The sequence below is a fragment of the Pseudophryne corroboree genome, chromosome 7 (genome assembly GCF_028390025.1).
Source record: "Pseudophryne corroboree isolate aPseCor3 chromosome 7, aPseCor3.hap2, whole genome shotgun sequence".
In the NCBI taxonomy this organism is placed as follows: domain Eukaryota; kingdom Metazoa; phylum Chordata; class Amphibia; order Anura; family Myobatrachidae; genus Pseudophryne; species Pseudophryne corroboree.
Genome location: NC_086450.1, coordinates 142547537 through 142570834, shown reverse-complemented (window position 1 = coordinate 142570834; position 23298 = coordinate 142547537).

Here is a 23298-nt window from a genome sequence, read left to right as displayed (position 1 = left end):
CTATTCCCATTCGTGAGTGTCCACGACACCCATAGAGTGAGAACAGAACCTGTGGCGAGTGCGGTGAGCGCAGCGATCCTGCAAAGAGACTCTTAGCACTCGCCCTGCTGATGGCATTCTGGCGGGCGGGATGCTGCTGTCTGGATCTTCACAGCCGGCATCCCACTCGCCAGTAAATAGTATGTATTCCAATTAAAATAGAAGTTGCAGCTAATGTAGAAATTGTACTGTACAATTGGTCAATATTAACAAACAGATAAATCTCCTGGATGCCTAATTCTAACTCTAGGTATAGATTTACTAAAACTTGTAAAAAGGACAAGTTGAGATGTTGCCCATAGCAACCAATCAGATTTTAACTATCATATTTTACAATGTACGAATGAATCTGCGTGCACGCAGTGACAGCGACAGCTGCTGAATGGGCTGCATTGTTAGTTATTTTTAAAAAAAAGTGCACAGAAGAGTTATGCATAGCAATCCCTCAGATCCTTATATTTAATATCTAACTCAAGTCATAGAAAACAAATAGCTTTGGGGCCACATATGGCCCCCTCAAATTTGATCTGCAGCCCCCGAGCCTTCATATGTAGCCTCCAGATCCTCCCTGTTTTTTTGCCAGATGTGTTTGTTGCAGCTTGTAACGTGTGTAAAACACCTGCTGATAATTTATTACAGATTAGTTTAGCAATTTCTAGTTGCGCTTCCATTATTGTGAGTATAAACATTAAATACACAAGAATACTGTATACAATAAATCTTGTAATTAGTTGAAGGCATAATTGAGCTTAATCTTAGCAGTATTTAAGGAGAAAAACAGAAAAGTTGAAATAAATAATGGTACTTGACAAATTACTTGCAGACCTTTTAATGTTCCCTTCCAGGAGATCCCAGAGGGGGCGTTTCAGGTGAGAGGTGAGGTGAATTTTGTTAGCAGTTGGGCAAAACCATGTGCACTGCAGGGAAGGCAGATTTAACATGTGCAGAGAGAGTTAGATTTGGGTGTGGTGTGTTCAATCTGCAATCTAATTTGCAGTGTAAAAATAAAGCAGCCAGTATTTACCCTGCACAGAAACAAAATAACCCACCCAAATCTAACTCTCTCTGCAAATGTTATATCTGCCCCCCCTGCAGTGCACATGGTTTTGCCCAACTGCTAACAAAATTCCTGCTGCGATCAACTTTGAATTACCCCCCATGATTCAGATCCCTGTCAAGTTAATAATGCTGCAAATCACATCACTATGCAGTGGGAAGCGGGGCCACAATGACGCAATTTGCTGCAAAGTAGTTTCAGTGCAGTAAGTGGGATCTGAGAGGTTTGGTCACTCTCCCAGGAGTATATAGGAACTCTCCAAGATTCTGGAGTTTGCCAGACAAGAGAGTAGTCAAGTATAAAATAAAGGGAGGGTGGTTCTACAAAGGATATATGTATTAATAATAATTTTATTTATACAGGGCTGTTCTCCGATACTGGACATTGTAGTGACATGTTGTTGTTCCTATCATGAACATTTTCCAGAGTATCTGCAAACCTGCAAATTTTGGCACATCCCAATTTAAGCACATTCCCATTTACGTGGGTATTTCCAATAGCCAAGAAGTGTGTATACTTCTCCAGGCCCATATGGACCATAATAAGGCCCATATGGGTCTGGAGATAAAATTTACAAAGGGCTTATTTGTGGACACCGCATGGGGTGTGACCAGTGTCATGGGGATGTCGGGGGTGTTGAGTGCAAAGGGGGTGTTGTCTGTGCCAGGGTGCCATGGTCTTTTGGCTGACAACATGGACCCATAGCTTGCACATTACTAATCAGTCGGTCTTCCTGGTGATTAGGAATGTTTGAGAAACCTGGGGCACTATTCATCTTTTCCTTTTGGATAGTGGATATCTAAAAGCAGTGATGGATCTTACGTGATATGCCAGCTTTGATTATGTACATTGTTGTGAGGGTTCTTTGTGACCCAGCAAGCTAATGCTATGTGTGCCCTTCTGTCCTTGTTTTGGTAAAATAATGACACTAATATCATACGACTAATACAACGAGGGTCTCATTATTATGCATATTCCGTAGTTGTGCTATACAGTATGTATTCAATACATATATATATATATATATATATATATATATATATACATACACAGATCCTGTCACTGCACACAAGCATACCTTGTGGTGAGGAGAAGGCCTGGGTCATCTTCACGAAGATCAGCTGCATTGTCCATTTGGGCATGGTAATGGAGCTGTGTGATGTCACACAGCAGAGGAGGTGCTTATATTAGGTGACACAAGCAGGGCCTGTGAAGCCTTCCACTGCCCTTGGTGTAATGGTGGCCAAAGGTACATTATAATTCCTATGGGAAAATACTCATTTTCTTCTCGTTGGGGAGGTTGCTGAGCAATGGAACCCTGTGTACTCACCAGAGGGAGGTATGTAACTTGGTCTCCTCAGGCAAGGCATGGGGTTTGGGGACACATTTGGGAAATGTTATTGCAATTGTCTGGGTAAGTGATGCAGCTGCGAGGGTACTTGGTGGTGCATAAGTGCAAGCTCATTAACCCAGCCAGTAAGAGAAATCTTGCAGTAGAGACTTGGGGAAAGCATCAGTTCTTCATTAGGGGAAGCAGGATCTTTAGGTGCTGTGCATTACTACTTCCCCTTTGTCACAGATCCAACTCCAGTCCCCGGCAGCCCCATATGTACCGGTGTATGACACCCCCGGCTATCATTGCCCACCTCATCCCTATACGGCTCTGTTCATTTTAATTTAAAAACCAATCACATTACATACATTTGTTCAAGTTGTATTCGCAGATCTTCTGCACAGGTGCCATAGCGATGCCCGAAGCTGTTCTACTGGAAATGTAGTTTCAGGTCCATAGGCACCAGTTGATCAGTGCATGCACTGCAGTGCAGGGACACTACAGCTGATGTCGGGCGTTGCGTGGGTTGGCGGAAACTGCTAGTGCTCTAGATTGAGCCTGAGACTTGATGCCCTGTTCTTAACTCATACCCCAGACAGGCAGATGGTGGAATGAAGTGTTGGCAGCCTTTGACAATATTTTTTTTTCTAAATGGATATGGGATCCTGTGGGACTTTTTTCTTTGGGGGCCTGAAGCTGCCGCTCCTTCTGCCCCATTGTTAATCCAGTCCTGTGTATACTGTAAACCTTGAAATGCAGTTGGAAGTAAAGCTACAAAGAGCAAGTAACTTTGCACCTAGGTAAAACCAAACTGCACTGCAAGTGGGACAGATGTAAAGAAAAGAGAGATGTAGATGTAAAATGGATGTGTCTAAACTCAAATCGAAATAAATTGCAGAGTAAAAATAAAACTACACAGTATCTGTAGGCTATATGCAGAGTGGACAGTTTGCATATTTTTGACCACAAAAACCGTTTGTACTTTTTGTGTTGCAACATGGTTTATTTCAGATACAAAGTTACATGCTTCTTTCTCTCTGCTCCACTTTAGAATCAGCCTCATATAGGGCCTAATTCAGACCTGATCGGTGCTGTGCATTTTCGCACAGCAGCGATCAGGTCTGAACTGCGCATGCGCCCGCGCCGCAGTGCACCAGTGCATGACAGACAGCGTACGGCTGTCTCAGCCCTGCGATCACCTCTGCCTGATTGACAGGCAGAGGCAGTCGCTGGGTGGGCTGGCGGTGTTTGGCTACCTTTGGGGGGTGGGCCGAGGTGGCTGCGTGATGTCACACGCAGCTGCTGCGACCAGGGCAGCAACGAGTAGCTCCCTGCCAGTGCACAGGAGCTGCGTTAGTGGGGAGCTACTCTACAAGTACAAAAGCATCGCCGCTGTGCGATGCTTTTGTACTTGTGTGGTGGGGGGGTAGGACCTGATATGGTGGGCGAACTAGCCCTGTGCTGGGCGTTTCCCCACATGTCAGGGAAGCTGATCGTAGATGTGCTGAATGTAGCACATCTACAGTACGATCAGGTCACAAAGTGAGGTTGTTTTCCTAGATGCATGGCTGTAACTATGGGGGGGGGTTTCAGCTGCTGCGGCGTGCTTGTGACACCACACGCACGCCGCGGCAGCTGAAACCAGGAAGCACTGTGAGCGCCTGGAGCCGGTACCCGGCTAGATGCTACCGGCATCCCACAGCAGGTCACCAGGTTGTCAGCTAGTGACAGCTATTGCTTTTTCCCCGCAACAGGAGGCAGCCGGAGCACCACAAACAGACTTCCTAGCACCCCCTACAGTACAAAAAGAAAGTAAGGGAGATCAGAGACGAGAATCCGGAGGCCGGGAATGAACCCACGTGCACCCGAAAAATAAAAGAAGGTACGTACTGACAGCAGTACTGAGATAAAAGTAGGAGGGGAAGGGGTGGGGGAGTGAATCAGAGTAAAGTAGCTGCCAGTGCCTGAAAGGGCAGAGTCTATAATTGTGGCGGTGGTTTTTTGTTTTTTATTTTTTTATTTAATTGTATATATATATATATATATATTTAAAGCATGCAGAGGTGCGGCACTCAGACTGGAATAAAAGACGCTAAGTCTGTGGATTCTTTATCAACGTTTCAATATATTAAATATTGTCATCCTGATGACAATTGTCATTCCAGTCTGAGTGCCGCACCTCTGCATGCTTTATATTCTATTTAGTGAAGGCACCGACGCTGATTAATGGAAAGCAAGGAGTGCCGGACCTGCGCTATATATATATATATATATATATATATATCTTGGAGAATCCGGCACTCCTTTGCTGAAATTAATAATACTGGGTGCACGTGCTATTTATGAATAATATCCACTGTTGCTGCGAAAGCAGAACTGCACGTCACTCCCAAAAAACAAACAAACAGCCTGCCTATGAATATCTACGGCTCGTTTCGGGACCTAGCATGGTCCCTTCGTCAGGATAGAATGCGGCTGCTATGGTCAGTGATGAAAGACATGCTGTGAAAGAAAATATTTTTTTCTTTTTTTTTTCTTTCACAGCATGTCTTTCATCACTGACCATAGAGCAGCCGCATTCTATCCTAACGAAGGGACCATGCTAGATCCCGAAACGAGCCGTAGATATTCATAGGCAGGCTGTTTTTTTTTTTTTTTTTTTCACTATGTATGATGTGATGTTTTGAACTCAGAAGCTCATTAAAGGCTTTTTTTTTTTTCATTTCAATGGAGTGACGTGCAGTTCTGCTTTCGCAGCAACAGTGGACATTATATTTATATATATATATATATTATTATTATTATTATTATTATTACTATTTATTTATTTATTTTATTTATTTTTTTATTTTGGTTTTTTATGTGTGTATTTATTTATGTATTCATTTTTTATTTTAATTTTATGTATGTTATTTTATTTTTGGGGGGGCGCAAATTACTTCTTTGTCCCGGGTGACAGGAATCCGAGTTTCGGCCCTGCTAGATGTCAGATTCCCCTGCTCTATCTGAAGTAGCGGGGTAAAAACAGAATTCTGTTTGACTTTTTTCTTCCAAAAGCTATCCTGAGAGGGAAAGGTTTTAATGAATAGCTTCTCTAATACTTTTTTTAAATATGTTTTTATTGTGCATATCACAAAACACACGATAACAGTTGCTATTACTGAAACAAATAACAGGACAATATATCCATATATTGGCAATGAATACAGAATACAACACAGATAAATTTAGCAACTATGTGGTAAATAGTACTCCTAAAAAGTGCTAGTATATAAAGGAATATTTTAACAAACTGGAAAGAAACAAATGACAGAAATAAAGAAAAAAAGGGATAATAAGAAATAAGGGCAGGAAGGGAAGGGGTGGGGGGTTGGGGGGTGTAACACAGTCCTACAAGGAAGAGGCGGCTCCTTACCTAATATTTCAGATTAAGGGTAGACTTGGCCACAACCCTGCCCACACAGTTGCCTTGAATGTTTAGAGTTGGAATACAGGTACCAGAATTCTGAAAAATTAGTCAATATTATCCAATATATTTATTTAACTAGAGATGTGCACCGGACATTTTTCGGGTTTTGTGTTTTGGTTTTGGATTCGTTTCCGCGGCCGTGTTTTGGATTCGGACTCGTTTTGGCAAAACCTCCCTGAAAATTTTTTGTCGGATTCGGGTGTGTTTTGGATTCGGGTGTTTTTTTTTTTTTCAAAAACCCCTCAAAAACAGCTTAAATCATAGAATTTGGGGGTAATTTTGATCCTATAGTATTATTAACCTCAATAACCACAATTTCCACTCATTTCCAGTCTATTCTGAACACCTCACAATACTATTTTTAGTCCTAAAATTTGCACCGAGGTCGCTGGATGACTAAGCAAAGCGACCCAAGAGGGCGGCACAAACACCTGGCCCATCTAGGAGTGGCACTGCGGTGTCAGACAGGATGGCACTTAAAAAAATTGGCCCCAAACAGCACATGATGCAAAGAAAAGAGAAAAAGAGGTGCACTGTGGTCGCTGGACGGCTAAGCTAAGCGACACAAACACCTCAATATCACAGGAATTATTCATTCTAATCAATGGTATTAATGGTCCAAATCACTGGAAGAAAATGACAAAATCACTGGAATTATTCGTTCTAATCAATGGTATTATTGGTCCAAATCACTGGAAAAAAATGACAAAATCACTGGAATTATTCGTTCTAATCAATGGTATTATTAGTCCAAATCACTGGAATTATTTGTTCGAATCAATGGTATTATTGGTCCAAATCACTGGAAGAAAATGACAAAATCACTGGAATTATTCGTTCTAATCAATGGTGTTATTGGTCCAAATCACTGGAAGAAAATGACAAAATCACAGGAATTATTCGTTCTAATCAATGGTATTGTTGGTCCAAATCACTGGAAGAAAATGGAATTGATGGATACTTGCAGTGACACAGAGCTGCAAGATACAGCAATGGCCTACTGTACACAACTATATACTGTTGGGTCACCAAAATGCTGCACTGTAATACTATATATACTGCTCACAAAAATGCTGCACAGATATGGAATGGATACTTGCAGTAACAGAGAGCTGCAAGATACAGTAATGGCCTACTGTACAACTATATACTGTTAGTCACCAAAATGCGGCACTGTAATACTATATATATACTGCTCACAAAAATGCCGCACAGATATGGAATGGATACTTGCAGTGACACAAAGCTACAAGATACAGCAATGGCCTACTGTACAACTATATACTGTTAGTCACCAAAATGCTGCACTGTAATACTATATATATATATACTGCTCACAAAAATGCCGCACAGATATGGAATGGATACTTGCATTGACACAGAGCTGCAAGATACAGCAATGGCCTACTGTACTACTATAATTATTATATGGATGACAGATATAAAGTTACATTGTGGGGGAATCCAGTATATGTTCTGTCACCAGGTACCAGTGAATGACCACATCATGTATATAGATGACAGATATAAAGTTACATTGTGAGGGAATCCAGTATACGTTCTGTCACCAGGTACCAGTGAATGACCACATCATGTATATAGATGACAGATATAAAGTTACATTGTGGGGGAATCCAGTATATGTTCTTTCACCAGGTACCAGTGAATGGCACATCATGTATATACTTATACTGGTGGTCCCCAGTCCCCACAATGCAGCACACTGATCAGATATTTGCAGCACACTGAGCACAGATATGGAGCATTTTCAGGCAGAGAACGTAGATATTTTCAGCACACTGAGCACAGATTATTTGCAGCACACTGAGCACAGATATTTGCAGCACACTGAGCACAGATTACGGAGCTTTTCAGGGAGAGAACGCTGCCACGTCCTCTCCGTTCAATCTCCAATGCACGAGTGAAAATGGCGGCGACGCGCGGTTCCTTATATAGAATACGAATCTCGCGAGAATCCGACAGCGGGATGATGACGTTCGGGCGCATTCTGGTTAACCGAGCAAGGCTGGAAGATCCGAGGCTGCCTCGGAACCGTGTAAAATGGGTGAAGTTTGGGGGGGTTCGGATCCCGAGGAACCGAACCCGCTCATCTCTAATTTTAACCCATCATTTTCTGTCTCTACCAAGAAGATCTGTTTAGTAACTGGCTTCAGCATGAACTTCGTTGTTTTGCCTAAAGTGCCACTTAAGTTGCCCATACTCCTAAAGATTTATTGTCCGATCTGGGAGGTTGGAACGAAAATCTGGTAATGGGTGGGAGCAAATGATAATTGACCATTTGCTCCTAAATGCCGGAAAACTGACAAAAATGGTCGTTCAGACAAATTGGTTAAATCAAATGGATTTAACCAATTTGTCTGATTGACCATTTTTGGCTGTTTTTCAGTGTTTGGGAGCAAATGGTCAATTGTCATTTGATCCCATCCATTACCAGATTTTTGTTCCAACCAGCCAGCCAGATCGGACAATAAATCTTTAGGTGTATGGGCAGCATTAGGGTTAGCACTGATATGAGACCTACTTTACTGGTTTGCTCACATTCTAATTCACTTAGCCCAGTCCCTTTTGTAAGCAATAAAAAGAAAATCCTGACCATAAAACCCATCGCTGCTGATGTCACCTCAGATCATATGATTGACCTAGGATATTGCTTGCAAACTAAAGGTGGGTACACACTAATAGATATATCTGCAGATCAATTGATCTGCAGATATATCTATGGACGGATCGAGCAGTGTGTTCAGCATACACACTGCTCGATCCGTCGGGGACTGACGTCATGAACTGGGCGGGCGTGTACACACGCCCGCCCAGTTCAGCTGTCAATCACCGCCGGCCGCCGCAGCATGTGTACGGGCGGTCGGCCGACTGCCCCGTACACACTCAGCGACGCGCGAATATATCGGTAGATATATTGGCCGTCGGCTGTGCTGCGCGGCCGACGCGATACGTCTGTGAACGACGGAGTTCACAGACGTATCGGCCGTACACACTGGCCAACGGTCCCGCGATATATCGGCCGTTCAAAAGAACGGCCGATATATCGACAAGTGTGTACGGGCCTTAAGGCAGTAGTACACACCTGTTCAAGTCACTGGCCATCCGACCATCACGCTGACTGAGCCACTGATATACACGCTTACCAACTGGCGGCTCAATATGTGTGGACACACATCACAGCTTGGCAGAAATTTAAATTTGCCCACCCAGCATAAAGGTTCAGTCAGTTGGTTAACACACAGGCAGATGAACCTGCATCTGTTGTGCTGCAGGGCCAATGTAATAGGTCTGTGATATGTCCGTTCACAGACATATCGGCTGTACACACCCGCAGATGCACTTACAGTAGCAATATATAATTTGTCAGCTGTACAAACGATATATCGCATAGTGTGTAGGTACCTAGCCATAAACATCTCACCTTACTCTCACTGTATGATATTAGCATTCACCTTAATAACAAAACATACCTGCTTCAATGTAACAGTAACTTCTGGGATATGTCCTTGACATGGCAGCTTTTTAAATCAATGCTTTATCTATTTTGAGCTCCTATTGGGCAGGGCTGTTGAAAGGTGGTGGCTGTGGTGGTGGGGAAAAGGGAATAGTGGCTACTAATGATCTGGGTCCCAGCTTTGCGGGTGCTGGGATAATTGGTTTTTGAAGGGGTTGTGGCCACTCCTACCGGGATCTGGCCACGCTCCCCTGCCCCTCAGTTCCCGGGCCTGTGGACGTTGTTGGCTACACTGACAGCATGAAATGGACAGTAGAAGAATGGCAGGAAGAAAAAAAAAGACATTTTCAAAAAGTTATTATATAGTCACAGTATACATACAAATATACAGAGAATAACTGTATGTATCAAACCATGGATTGCTTGAAAAACAGCACTTCAATTTGACCAATTCAACTGATGGAATCGGGGTAACATCCATCTTTCTGACTGTGAAAAAAAGCCTTGATTTGTTAGGTTGAAACATTGTTTCCCAGAGATTCCAGTAAAATTTATTGGAAGTGCTGCGTTTTAATTACTGTCAGCTGCCGACCACTTTCTGGCTTCACCTTCCAAAAGGGTCACTACTTTCATAAGAACAGCCAATTAATATTTTTATTTGTTAGTATGTGAGCAATCACCATAGAGCTAATGAGATCATTTTAAAATTGCCCTAATAGAGTTACAAACTGATTATCATCAAATGATTAGTTGCTTTAATTAAAAGTGCATATATGTAATATAACATTACATCTTTCCTATCCTGAATCTCGAAACTGAAAAAGCATATGCTGTTGTAAACATAAGATTGTCCCACTTATTACGCTATTAGCTTTAGATCAGACTAATTTCATAATTTGCCTGTTTCCTGTTTCTTGTCCAGTTGAAGAATATGTTATATAATTTAATGTTTTTGTTTAGAGAGAACATTTCAACACATTTTTAATCGTAATACAGGACTATGGGACTAATAAATGGCATACTTTGTTCATGTAGTTTCTTTAAACTGTGTTTTTTCCATTGTTTGGTGCACCATGGTTAGAATTAGAGATGAGAGGGTTCGGTTCCCTGAGAACCGAACCCTACCGGACTTCACTACCCGAGCCCGGATCCGAGCCCGACTTGGGTTTTCCAGCCTGACTCGGAAACCACAATGAGGCAAAATGTCATCATCCCGCTGTCGGATTCTCGCGGGGTTTGGATTCCATATAAGGAGCCGCGCGTCACCACCATTTTCACTCCAGTCCCGGAGAGTGTAACGAGAGGACGTGTCTCTGTCCTCAGTGTCTGTGCGGGAGGGAAAGTAGGGTGGTGATTCCAGTGCTGCCTTGTGCTGCTCAGTCCAGTGTAGTGTCTTATGCTGCATCAGTCCAGTCACAGTGGTGGTGTCCTCTGCTGCCATATGTCCAGTGTAGCTGTATAAGTCCAGTGCAGTGGTGCTGTGATGTCCTGCATCAGTACAGTGGTAGTGTCTTGTGCTGCATCAGTCCAGTCACAGTGGTGGTGTCCTCTGCTGCCATATGTCCAGTGCTGCGGTATAAGTCCAGTCCAGTGGTGCTGTGTTGTGCTGCATCAGTCCAGTGGTGGTGTCTTGTGCTGCATCAGTCCAGTCACAGTGGTGGTGTCCTCAGCTGCCATATGCCCAGTGCTGCTGTATAAGTCCAGTCCATTGCAGTGGTGCTGTGTTGTCCTGCATCATTCCAGTGGTGGTGTCCCTGTGCTGCTGTATAAGTCCAGTGGTACTGCCGTATATGTCCAGTGATACTGCCATATATGTCCAGTGATACTGCCATATAAGTCCAGTGATACTGCCATATAAATCCTGTCCAGTGGTACTGCCGTATATGTCCAGTGATACTGCCGTATATGTCCAGTGGTACTGCCGTATAAATCCAGTGATACTGCCGTATATGTCCAGTGGTACTGCCATATAATTCCAGTCATACTGCCGTATATGTCCAGTGGTTTTGCCGTATAAATCCAGTGGTACTGGCGTATAAATCCAGTCCAGTGATACTGCCATATATGTCCAGTGATACTGCCATATATGTCCAGTGGTACTGCCGTATATGTCCAGTGGTACTGTCATATAATTCCAGTGCTACTGGCGTATAAGTCCAGTGATACTGCTGTATAAATCCAGTCCAGTGGTACTGCCGTATAATTCCAGTGATACTGCCATATAATTCCAGTGATACTGCTGTATAAATCCAGTCCAGTGGTACTGCCGTATAAATCCAGTGGTACTGCCGGATAATTACAGTGATACTGCCGAATAATTCCAGTGGTACTGGCGTATAAGTCCAGTAATACTGCCGTATAAATTCAGTCCAGTGGTACTGCAATATAAGTCCAGTGGTACTGCCCTATATGTCCAGTGATACTGCTGTAAAATTCCAGTGGTACTGGCATATAATTCCAGTGCTACTGCCATATAAGTCGAGTGGTACTGCTGCATAAGTCCAGTGGTACTGCCGTATAAGTCCAGTGGTACTGCCGTATATGTCCAGTGATACTGCCGTATAAGTCCAGTGGTACTGCCATATATGTCCAGTGATACTGCTGTATAAATCCAGTGGCACTGGCGTATAAATCCAGTCCAGTGATACTGCCGTATATGTCCAGTGGTACTGCCATATAATTCCAGTGATACTACCGTATATGTCCAGTGTACTGCTGTATAAATCCAGTGGTACGGGCGTATAAATCCAGTCCAGTGATACTGCCGTCTAAGTCCAGTGATACCGCCGTATAATTCCAGTGGTACTGGTGTATAAGTCCAGTGATACTGCCATATAAATCCAGTCCAGTGATACTGCCATATAAATCCAGTCCAGTGGTACTGCCGTATAAGTCCAGTAATACTGCCGTATATGTCCAGTGGTACTGGCGTATAAATCCAGTGGTACTTGAGTATAAATCCAGTGCAGTGATACTGGCGTATATGTCCAGTGGTACTGCCGTATAAATCCAGTCCAGTGGTACTGCCGTATAAGTCCAGTTCAGTGGTTCTGCCATATAAGTTCAGTGGTGCTGTCCTGTGCTGTATATTATTTACTCCAAATAGAGGGGTCATTAATATTTAATCCAAATAATTTTTACAGGGTTTGCCCTGTGTGGTGTAGAGGTATGCCCTCCTGTGCTGCATTTTGTTATATAACTCCAGAAAAATAATGGAGAACAAAACTTTGGAGGATAAAATAGGGAAAGATCAAGAACCACTTCCTCCTACTGCTGCTGCCGCCGCTGCTGTTGTTGCTGCTGCTTGGAGTCGATCATCAGCCTGTCATCGTACTACTTCAACTAAGCAATTAACTGTCCAACAGTCCTTTGCAAGGAAGATGAAATATGACAGCACTCACCCTGTTGCAAAGCGGATTACTGAGGCCATAACAACTATGCTGGTGTTAGACGTGCATCCGGTATCCACCATTAGTGCAGTGGGACTGCAGTGCCAACCCTAGATGGGCCAAGTGTTTGTGCCGCACACTTGTGTCGCTTAGCTTAGTCATACAGCTACCTCATTGCACCTCTTTTTCTTCTTTGCATGATGTGCTGTTTGGGGACTATTTTTTTTTTAAAGTACCATCCTGTCTGACACTGCAGTGCCACTCATAGAGGGGCCAGGTGTTTGTACCGCACACTTGTGTCACTTAGCTTAGTCATACAGTCACCTCGGTTCATCCTTTTGGCCTAAAAACAATATTATGAGGTGTGCGGTGTTCAGAATAGACTGCAAATGAGTGTAAAAGAATGCTATTGAGGTTAATAATACCATAGGATCTAAATTACCCCCAAATTCTGTGATTTTAGCTGTTTTTTATGTTTTTCTCAAAAATCATCCAGATCCAAAACCAAAACACGAAAGGGTGGGTTTGGCAAAACCAATCCAGATCCAAAACATAAGCATGCAACCATAACCAAAACCAAAGCACGAAAAGTGCCTGCCGCACATCTCTACCTGGATGGAGGAGGGTGGCAGCCGCTGGCCTTTAGCCTAGTCCCTGCCGCTTTGTCTTCGCTGCCGTCTGGGTCCCGGCATAGTACCGGTTAACTAAAGGGAGTAGTTGTTGGCATGCAGAGCTGGCCCTAACCAATATGATGCCCTAGGCAAGATTTTGGCTGGTGCCCCCTAGCACCACCGCTAGTTCCGCTTCTGACTCTGCACCCCTTTCCCAGCACCGTCACCGCTCATCCATAGCAGTCCTTATTTTGGTGTTCCTACCCACTATATTTTAAATAGGAACAGTGCGCACATTTGGCGCACACTCCAAAAAGGGGCGTGTCCTTGCTGGGAAGGGGCATGGCCAAACAATAGTACCCCCAACTCAAATTATGCCACTGCAACTTTATTCACATTTTATCATGCGATAGTCTCCCTAATTCACGTTACATCACACAGTAGTACAACTTTAGTTTATATACATTACTCCTCACAGTAGTGCCCTTTATTCACATAACATCACACTGAATTGCTCCTTATTCACATTACACCACACTATATTGGTCTTTATTCACATTAGACCACACAGTAGTGCCCTTTCTATACGTAACACCACACAGTAGAATACCTTATACACATAATGCCACACATTAGTAATGCCTTTATACACATAATACCACACAGTAATGCCCCTTACACATATGACACACATTATTAATGTTGTTATAAACATAATGCGCCTTCACATTATGACAACCTTTATTAATGCCCTTATACACATAATGTCCCTTACACATATGCCGCACATTATTAGTGCCTTTATACACATAATGCCACACATAATGGCCCTCATTCCGAGTTGTTCGCTCGCTAGCTGCTTTTAGCAGCATTGCACACGCTAAGCCGCCGCCTACTGGGAGTGTATCTTAGCATAGCAGAATTCTTAGCAGTTTCTGAGTAGCTCGAGACTTACTCCTACACTGCGATCAGTTCAGTCAGTTTCATTACCCGTTTGACGTCACACACACGCCCAGCGTTCGCCCAGACACTACCCCGTTTCTTCAGACACTCCCGCGTTTTTCCCAGAAACGCCAGCGTTTTTTCGCACACTCCCAGAAAACGGCCAGTTTCCGCCCAGAAACACCCACTTCCTGTCAATCACACTACGATCACCAGAACGATGAAAAATCCTTGTTAGGCCGTGAATAAAATACCTAACTTTTGTGTAAAATAACTAAGCGCATGCGCTCTGCGAACCTTGCGCATGCGCAGTAAGCGACTAATCGCAGTATAGCTAAAATCGGCAACGAGCGAACAACTCGGAATGACCCCCCATGTCCCTTACACATTTACTGCACATTATTAATGCATTTATACACACGACACATATAGGGCGGTGTTCAATTGTTTGAAAATTCAGTTGGTTGTCTGTTTTTTCCTATCTAATAGACAGGAAAAAACAGACACCCAACCAACTTTTCAAACAATTGAATTTCCCCCATAATGCCCCTTACACACTACTGCACAACCAACCCACCCACACACAGCACTCACACGGCCGCTAACCCTGTGACCTCTGCCTCTGCTACAGATGTGTCCTCATACATCTTGCCTCAATGCGCCATGCAGCAGGAGATGCCTGGTGTGAATCAGCTGGCAGCTCTGCTAACATTGGGTGCCTTTTTTTATGAAAATGTATCTTATTTGCATTGCTATGTGACTAGGATGTACAAGCAGCGTCTGCTGAGTAAAATGATATGTAGCATGCCTTTATACTGTGTGCTACTTTGGCTGTATCTGCATATGAAATGCTACACACAGAATAAAGGCATGCCGCATATAATTTTAATCAGCAGAAGCTGCTAGTGCCCCTAGGCATTTGCCTAGTTTGTCTATGCCTATGGCCGTCTCTGTTGGCATGGATAGTGAAAGTACTATCCTGCCACCCTTGCTCCTCCCCCTGACGTCAGAGGTCCTTTAGCCCATTAGGATCTAGCATCTACTGTCCTGGCACCTGTACAATGTAGCTGACAGGTGCCGGGACTGGCACATCATATTCTCAGTACATGGCAAATTAATTAGGGTTATACAACTTATTTAAAAATACAAATATTGAAAAAAAAATGTACATCAGATTTGGGTTGAAAAAATATGTGTATTCAGTTACAATTTGTCATTTTTTTATAATATAATTTTTTTAAGCAAAATTATTCTTAATGTATTTGCTAAGAAATGTTAAGTTTTTACCCAAAAAACCCATAGAAGCTAATTCATATAACCTTCTCATAGTGAATGAACAAAGGTAAAAATAACAGGCTAGTTATAGACTAAGTCTATGGTGATGACATTGTGAATTATTTAAAAAGGGCATATTCAATGTGATCATACAGCCATCAATCATAATAGACATTGATGACAAAAAGGGGTTTCAGTCACATCCTATCTCAAGGAGAACAATTCTATCTCACAGGTAGCTATGAAGTGGTGGCTGACCTGATGTCACATGTATTGTTGTTCTACCCTTTGAACGGAGAGACTAGATTCTCTCAATATTGGAATGGAATGAGTAAATAAATTCTCAGTTCACTGCCATACTCCTTGAGAGCGCATACTTCAATTTGTCTAACAAAAGAGCGGATGGGGGGAAAAAAGCTCAAATCTCTTATAGCAGGAATGAATATTTTATGGAATGTTGAAGCTCAGTTGGAAGTACTATCATAAATGATAGCGGACACTTATTTAAGAATAATTCTCCAGAGGCGTATTGTGTTACAAAGCTTTATTTGCCATTTTCAATCATTTTAATAAAGCTTTGTTTGTTTTATTTCAGCTTCTGCATATCATCTGGTGGGCATAATCTGTTTTCTTAATGCGACAATTATTATTATGTTTTTAAGCACAATTTATTTTACATTTGAAAAAGCCCTGTAAAATTTACAGTAGATAAGTGATGGCAAGTTGTTGTGTGTTTCGGTACAAATATACTGTAGTAAATACTGTAGCTCTGCGTAGAAGTCTCATATGCTAAATAAGGCTAGTAAAAACTTATTTGTGGCTCTAGATTTCTCTTTTAATGTCCATAGTTTCAGTTTATGTTCTTTTCAAAGTCTGTTAAACATTTATTTACGACATACAGTATGTACATTATTCATATCCATTAAAAAGTTGGACATCACTCATCTAGTAAGTTTTAGTCAACTTCGAATTGTTCACCACGGGACTGCATTTATGGTAACTCAGTGGCAAACGCAGGATTTGCATAGGGGGGTTTCCAGAACTGGGTGGAGCCAATCACGGGGGTGGGGACTGAGGTGACCCAGTATATGTTGGATCCGTAAAACTAGTGTGTCTGTGTGTGTACATATATATATATATATATATATATACACATATCTACACATATATATACTGTGTGTATATATATATATATATACACACACACACACACACACACATACATATACACATAGCATATTAAACATGCATACATACATACATATATATATATATACACATACAGTACACGTATATATACACATGTATATATATCATATGCGTGTGTGTGTGTTTATATGTATGTATGTATGTATGTATATACATGTGTATATATGTATGCACATGGATATATATGTACTATAATTAAAATAAAGTACATTTTTATTGCACTTACAAGTGCCACCAGGAAGACAGCAGGCTGCAGAGGACGCTAGACAGCCATTAATAATACTCATGCAGCTAAAAAAAAATAAAAAAAAATTTTTTTTTGTGGAGGGGGGTTTCTGGGTGCTCGGAAACCCCCCCTGGGTGCGCCACTGTAACTGTACTGTATCATGGGATGGATCCAATTAAAGTGTATTGGGGAAAATTTATCAAATCTTGGAAAGAGATAAAATGGAGAATTTGCCCATACCAACTAATCAGTGTCTAACTGTAATTTTACAGGCTATGCTAGAAAAATGACAGTTAGTAGCTGATGGGTGTCTATAGGCAGCTTGTCCATTTTATCGCTCTCCAAGACTTGATAAATCTCTCCCATTATTTCAAACTGGTGCACATGAATGACTTTCAGTCTGGCATAACAACTAAACAGCTATCACTTTTTAAATTGTACCAGAAAATTAACTTTAGACTTTACATTTGGATTCAGTTCTATGGGTTATAGCATCTTTTCTCATGCAGCAGTTTTCCTATATATTAGGCATGGCAGAACTACCAGGGGCGCAGCAGGTGCATCACAATTGGGGTGCCTGGTGACTCAGGGGCCCGCTGCCTGGCAGAATCATGGACTCAAAATGTAGGTACAGTGGTAGCACTGTGAGTCGCGTGATGCAGAAAATGTGAGAAGTGATGACAGCCTCCTTGCTGCAGAGTTGCTGGAGACTGAGACATACTGTAGTGGCATCATGGCCGGTGTGACAAGGTCCTGCGTGAGGAGCCATCCTGCCAGCCCATACTGTGCGCTCCACCAACATATGTGATATTAATCTCTCAGTAACATATAAATATACCCTGTAGAGCTGGTGCTCTCTACCCTTGTTTTATATATTTATTTTTATAAAAAATTGCATGTCTAATATAATGGTCCCTTTCAGACAAGATCCTCAGACTCAGGAAGAAGTAGGTTTTATCTGAATGAGCCCTAAAGAGAAACAGTTGTTCTTTAGATTATGTCACACATTTGTTTAATATCAGTGATAAGCATTTCTCTATCTGTTGTAGAGCAACAATTTCCAACATATCCTTTATCAGGAATATTCCTTCTGAACTATAATCCTCAAACTAGGTTCCAAACTGAACCAGATCCGCTGCTTGTGCAGAAACACAGACTGCTTTGAATAATTAATTTATAGCACAAACTTTAGAAGTAGATCCTTTCACTGCGGTCCATTATTGGATGTTGTCCTCCAATTCTGGAGGTGTTCCAAAGATAATATGTTGATTGAAATAATTATGGAACCACCGCTGAGTTGTCTTAATTGAAAAAATTAATCCAGAATTTCTTGTTGAGAATAATGAAAATATCAGCCTTTTGTTTTTCTTTTGTCGAGGGTCAAAGCATATTTTTGCACCCGGGCCCACCACTCGCTAGTTCCACCACTGCAGACATAGTCTTTCCACTGGCGTTTGCAATGGTAGTAACAATGTAGCCACGAATACCAGAGACAAACTGCAGTACATAAATAGGTAAACCCACTAGAAAGCCACAGCAGCTGGAAGGGGTTTGTCAGACCCCAAGAAAGTATACGTAAATAAACGAAAAGTACCAGCGCTATGAGTCGTTTGTCCAAAGTATGATAAAAACAATTGGATCAGTTAATTAATTACTTTATTTTTTTTTAAAAGAGAATATATATTAAAACAATTTAAAACTGTAATAGAGACTAAATAGTCAATAATCACATATGATAGTAGATATATATTGAGGGAACATAGGTTAATCCTAAATGGCTCTGAGATAGTCAAATAATTACTTTGTTGATAGGAACTTGTACCATTAATTTAACGATCCCGGACTTACATAGATGGAAATCTGCTCCTCCTCAGATAGCAATGAAAAAGCACAGTCAGCTGGTATTACCCTGAATATACCTCATACACCGCTCCACGAGAAAATAGCTACTGAAGAAGCTGGACGACCTAGTCCAGGGAAACGCGTTAAGGCATATGCTGAGGAACTTTTACATTCTCTACCATTTATGATTGATCTGGATAAGGACTTCTTTTTCCATTGGATTACAAAAACTGCAGCTACCTCCTGTATTTAGTACTTTCAGCAACTTATGGAAACCCCTTCAATTACCTACGCAGACGAGTAATTACAGCTATTTTCCCGTGGAACTGTGGATGAGGTATATTCAGGGTAATACCAGATGACTGTGCTTTTTCATTGCTATCTGAGGAGGAGCAGATTTCCATCTATATAAGTCCGGGATCGTTAAATTAATGGTACAAGTTCCTATCAGCAAAGTAATTATTTGACTATCTCAGAGCCATTTAGGATTAACCTATGTTCCCTCAATATATATCTACTATCATATGTGATTATTGACTATTTAGTCTCTATTACAGTTTTAAATTTTTTTATTATATATTCTCTTTTTTTTTAAATAAAGTAATTAATGAACTGATCCAATTGTTTTTATCATGCTTTGGACAAACGACTCATAGCGCTGGTACTTTTTGTTTATTTACAAACTGCAGTACGAATGCCACTCAGATTACTTAATTAGACTTCACCTTCTCCTATACTTTATTTATTTTACTCCATGTATGTTTGGTTTATAGCAGGGGTGGCCAAACAGTCAGTAGCAAAGAGCCAGCAAAGGTCTGTAGTCAAGTGATAGAGCCACTAACATGTGCACCCTAAAATGGAGGTGTGGCCTAGTTGTCACAAAGCCACACCCTATTTTTGTGTGCACACCTTTCTGTATGACGTTTGTAGGAGTATGACCTTGTGTGACAACCCCGGTTTTAGTCACTTTGTACAGTGCCACATATATATAATGCCCCAGTACAGTGCTACATACATATAATGCCCTAGCACAGTACCACATACACATAATGCCCCAGCACATTGCCACATACATATAATGTCCCCAATAATGTTCATCGCCGCTGTCGCTAGGTTGGTCTGGGCTGCTGGTCTGAGTGGCTACTGAGGGCTGGCCTGGGCGGCTACAGCTGCCGCCTGCCTCTGACCCTGAGGGGAGGAGAGTGCACTCTCCCCTGCACCCCAGCAAGTATCTTGTGCATACTAATTACGGTTCTGGCTCGTGAGCCAATGAAAGCTTGTGGTTTGGCAGTCAATCAGGAGTCGCTGCTGCCGGTCAACGAGCTCTGATTGGCTCACGGACCAGCACCCTTAGGAACGTTGCTGCTACACTCAGGAGCAGTGTGCCAGGCAGTGGGAGGCTGGAGCAGGAAGCTCAGCCGCATGCGGAGGGAGAAAGAGCCGCATGCGGTTTGAGAGCAGCGGGTTGGCCACCGCTGGTTTATAGTATCTTTATATGGAATCGTATACACATGAGTGATTAGTCAAGGTGCAATTGGAATTCAGCTTTTCAAAAGGGCAATCATGTAAAAGGCAAAATCGTGCCTTGTAAGTGATTGCCCCTTTTGAAAAAGCATCCGAGTTTTGCTGGCATTCCACACGGCTGCCGAACTCAGGTGGCATTACATCCGGCCCCTATAGTGAATATAGCACAGTGGGGACATATTGCAGCCTAGAGATCTATTGGTCTGTGTATTGCTCCACTTCTGCTGTCCATGCAGCTGAGATACTGCTGCAAGAAAATTACTATATGTCATGCAACAAGAATGACAGCTACTGTATACGCTGATTTCTCCTGCTTTATAGGAATTTTTTGTTTTTATATGCTGGATAATAAATTAATCTCCTAGAAATACTACAATAAACTAAATTTGGCTCTTTTAATTTGATTTAAAAGTATTCTTGTCTCAGCTGAAGTTGTTTCATCATTTTTTAATTTGGTTTACTGCTTAACACTGTTTAAGTATTTTAAAATGTAACTTAAATGACCACATAACATACAATATACACTTGTTTTGCAAAAATGCTACCAAAATGCAAATGCAAATGTTCACACTGTTCTGCATTTTTCCATGAAATTTTGCCCTCTTTACCGGACAGATTTTTCGCCTTTGATGTTTACAGTCTTACCTCAACCACATTACACAGCAGGTTGAAGCTACGTCCAAGGATGTGGCCACTGGCTTTGGCATTCCCATAAAACAGGACCGACATGTCTCTGTTTTCCGGAACGCCCCTTATCACCGCCCCCAAATGCCAGTAGTGTGTCAATCATATTGAGGCTTTGGGTGCACTGCGACATTGCAGAAACAGGTCTGCACCATGTGACTGCAGCTCCTGCACGTGCACAAATCAAAAAACATTGCTGACTTACAGAAATATTGAATTTACGTAAATCTCTAAATCAGGCCCTCATTCAGTCTGCAAAAATGTGAACTTACTAACACAGCACAGGAAAAACGTATTTTGAAGACAATTGATTGCCTCTTTTATGCTAAATTAATTTTTCTCACTGGCTCCATTAGTGTGAAACATTCCCCAATTTTCCTCATCATGCATATCTATTGATAACATCCACAGATATATATACTGTATGAAAAGTTTCATAAGTTTATAAGAACCAAAGATACTTTAGTTCTGCTTACAAGAAAGAATCATACGTGCAGCTGACTTCCTGTCCTATAGTATCATTAAAAGCCACAGCAAGCAAGCTCTTCTTCCTGGAATGACATTAATTGCGGTATCCTGTAATCTACTGCGGCTAGTTTACCAGCCCAGGGCTATCTAGTTACCCCAATGCCGGCACTTATCCATTACAAGTATGTACTTTTTTCCCAATTGCAGCTGACTTTTCATGGATCCTTTGTCTTTTCGCATGAAATTTTTTTTTTTTAAGGGTAAAAAACGGAGGCTAATTGGATAACCCCCAAAAAAATCTCACAAAAAAATTGCGATAAACCCCGTTTTTCACTTCGGAAATATTTTCAGGTCTAATTGGACACCCCCTAACATTAACTTACATTTAGCTGTGTAGAAAATGTAACAAAAAACAAAAACAAAAAAAAAAATATATGTATATATATATATATATATATTTACATTTTGTTAGGATATAGCAACTTTTAAATTTTTTTTTTTAAATGGGCATCATTTACAAGGCATGGTTTAGCCTTGTAAATGATTGCTTCTTTAAAAAAATGTCCGAGTTCGTCCGGCATCCCACACGGCCGCTGGCTAATATTTAGGAATATTATTAGTAGCCTTTTTATATAACCTACTTTATACAATACAGTTACATACAGGTTGAGTATCCCATATCCAAATATTCCGAAATACGGAATATTCCGAAATACGGACTTTTTTGAGTGAGACTGAGATAGTGAAACCTTTGTTTTTTGATGGCTCAATGTACACAAACTTTGTTTAATACTCAAAAGTTATTAAAAATATTGTATTAAATGACCTTCAGGCTGTGTGCATAAGGTGTATATGAAACATAAATGAATTGTGTGAATGTACACACTTTGTTTAATGCACAAAGTTATAAAAAAAATATTGGCTAAAATTACCTTCAGGCTGTTTGTATAAGGTGTATATGTAACATACATGCATCCTGTGCTTAGATTTAGGTCCCATCACCATAATATCTCATTATGGTATGCAATTATTCCAAAATACGGAAAAATACGATATCCAAAATTCCTCTGGTCCCAAGCATTTTGGATAAGGGAGACTCAACCTGTACTATATAAATTGTATTTCTTTATGTAAAATAAAACCTACAGTATATATAAAAAGAAAATTGTCTTGATTCGTAAGTTAGTTTGCTCTGAATTTGCTAGAGTTGCTGAACCTGAATTTATTAAAGACTTGCTCTCACACCGATCCACCTTATTTACCTTTTCCTCTGAACTGCTTTGCAAAGAACTAGACTCCATCCATGTATAACCTCAGACACTCCTTTGAAACAGTAGATCATCGCTTAATTGTTAATAACAGGCAAATCAAAGGTAAGAGATAACTAATTAATTCTTCTAGCTCATTCTTATTTTACTGTTACTGTTTTCAGAAAATATAGCAGAACCCTATTAGTGTTAAGGTAAGCCCATGGAACAACATAATATAATGCAAAGAAGACATTTAATAGCGTAGCAGAATGTTAAATTACTAATTAACTCAAAGTTACTGTATAAAAAAGGCTGGTAATTTACAGAATTATTGCAATATGCAGCTTACGGTGCCAGCAAGGTCAGCTGTGGAGCATTTTTTCTACGGTGGTTACTGCAGAAAACCATCTCACATTAAAATATACTGCCCTACCCACAGTTCAGTGCTGCTAATTAGCAGCAGTTGAGATTTTTGTAACGGTCATTTTTGTTCGTGTTAATCTGC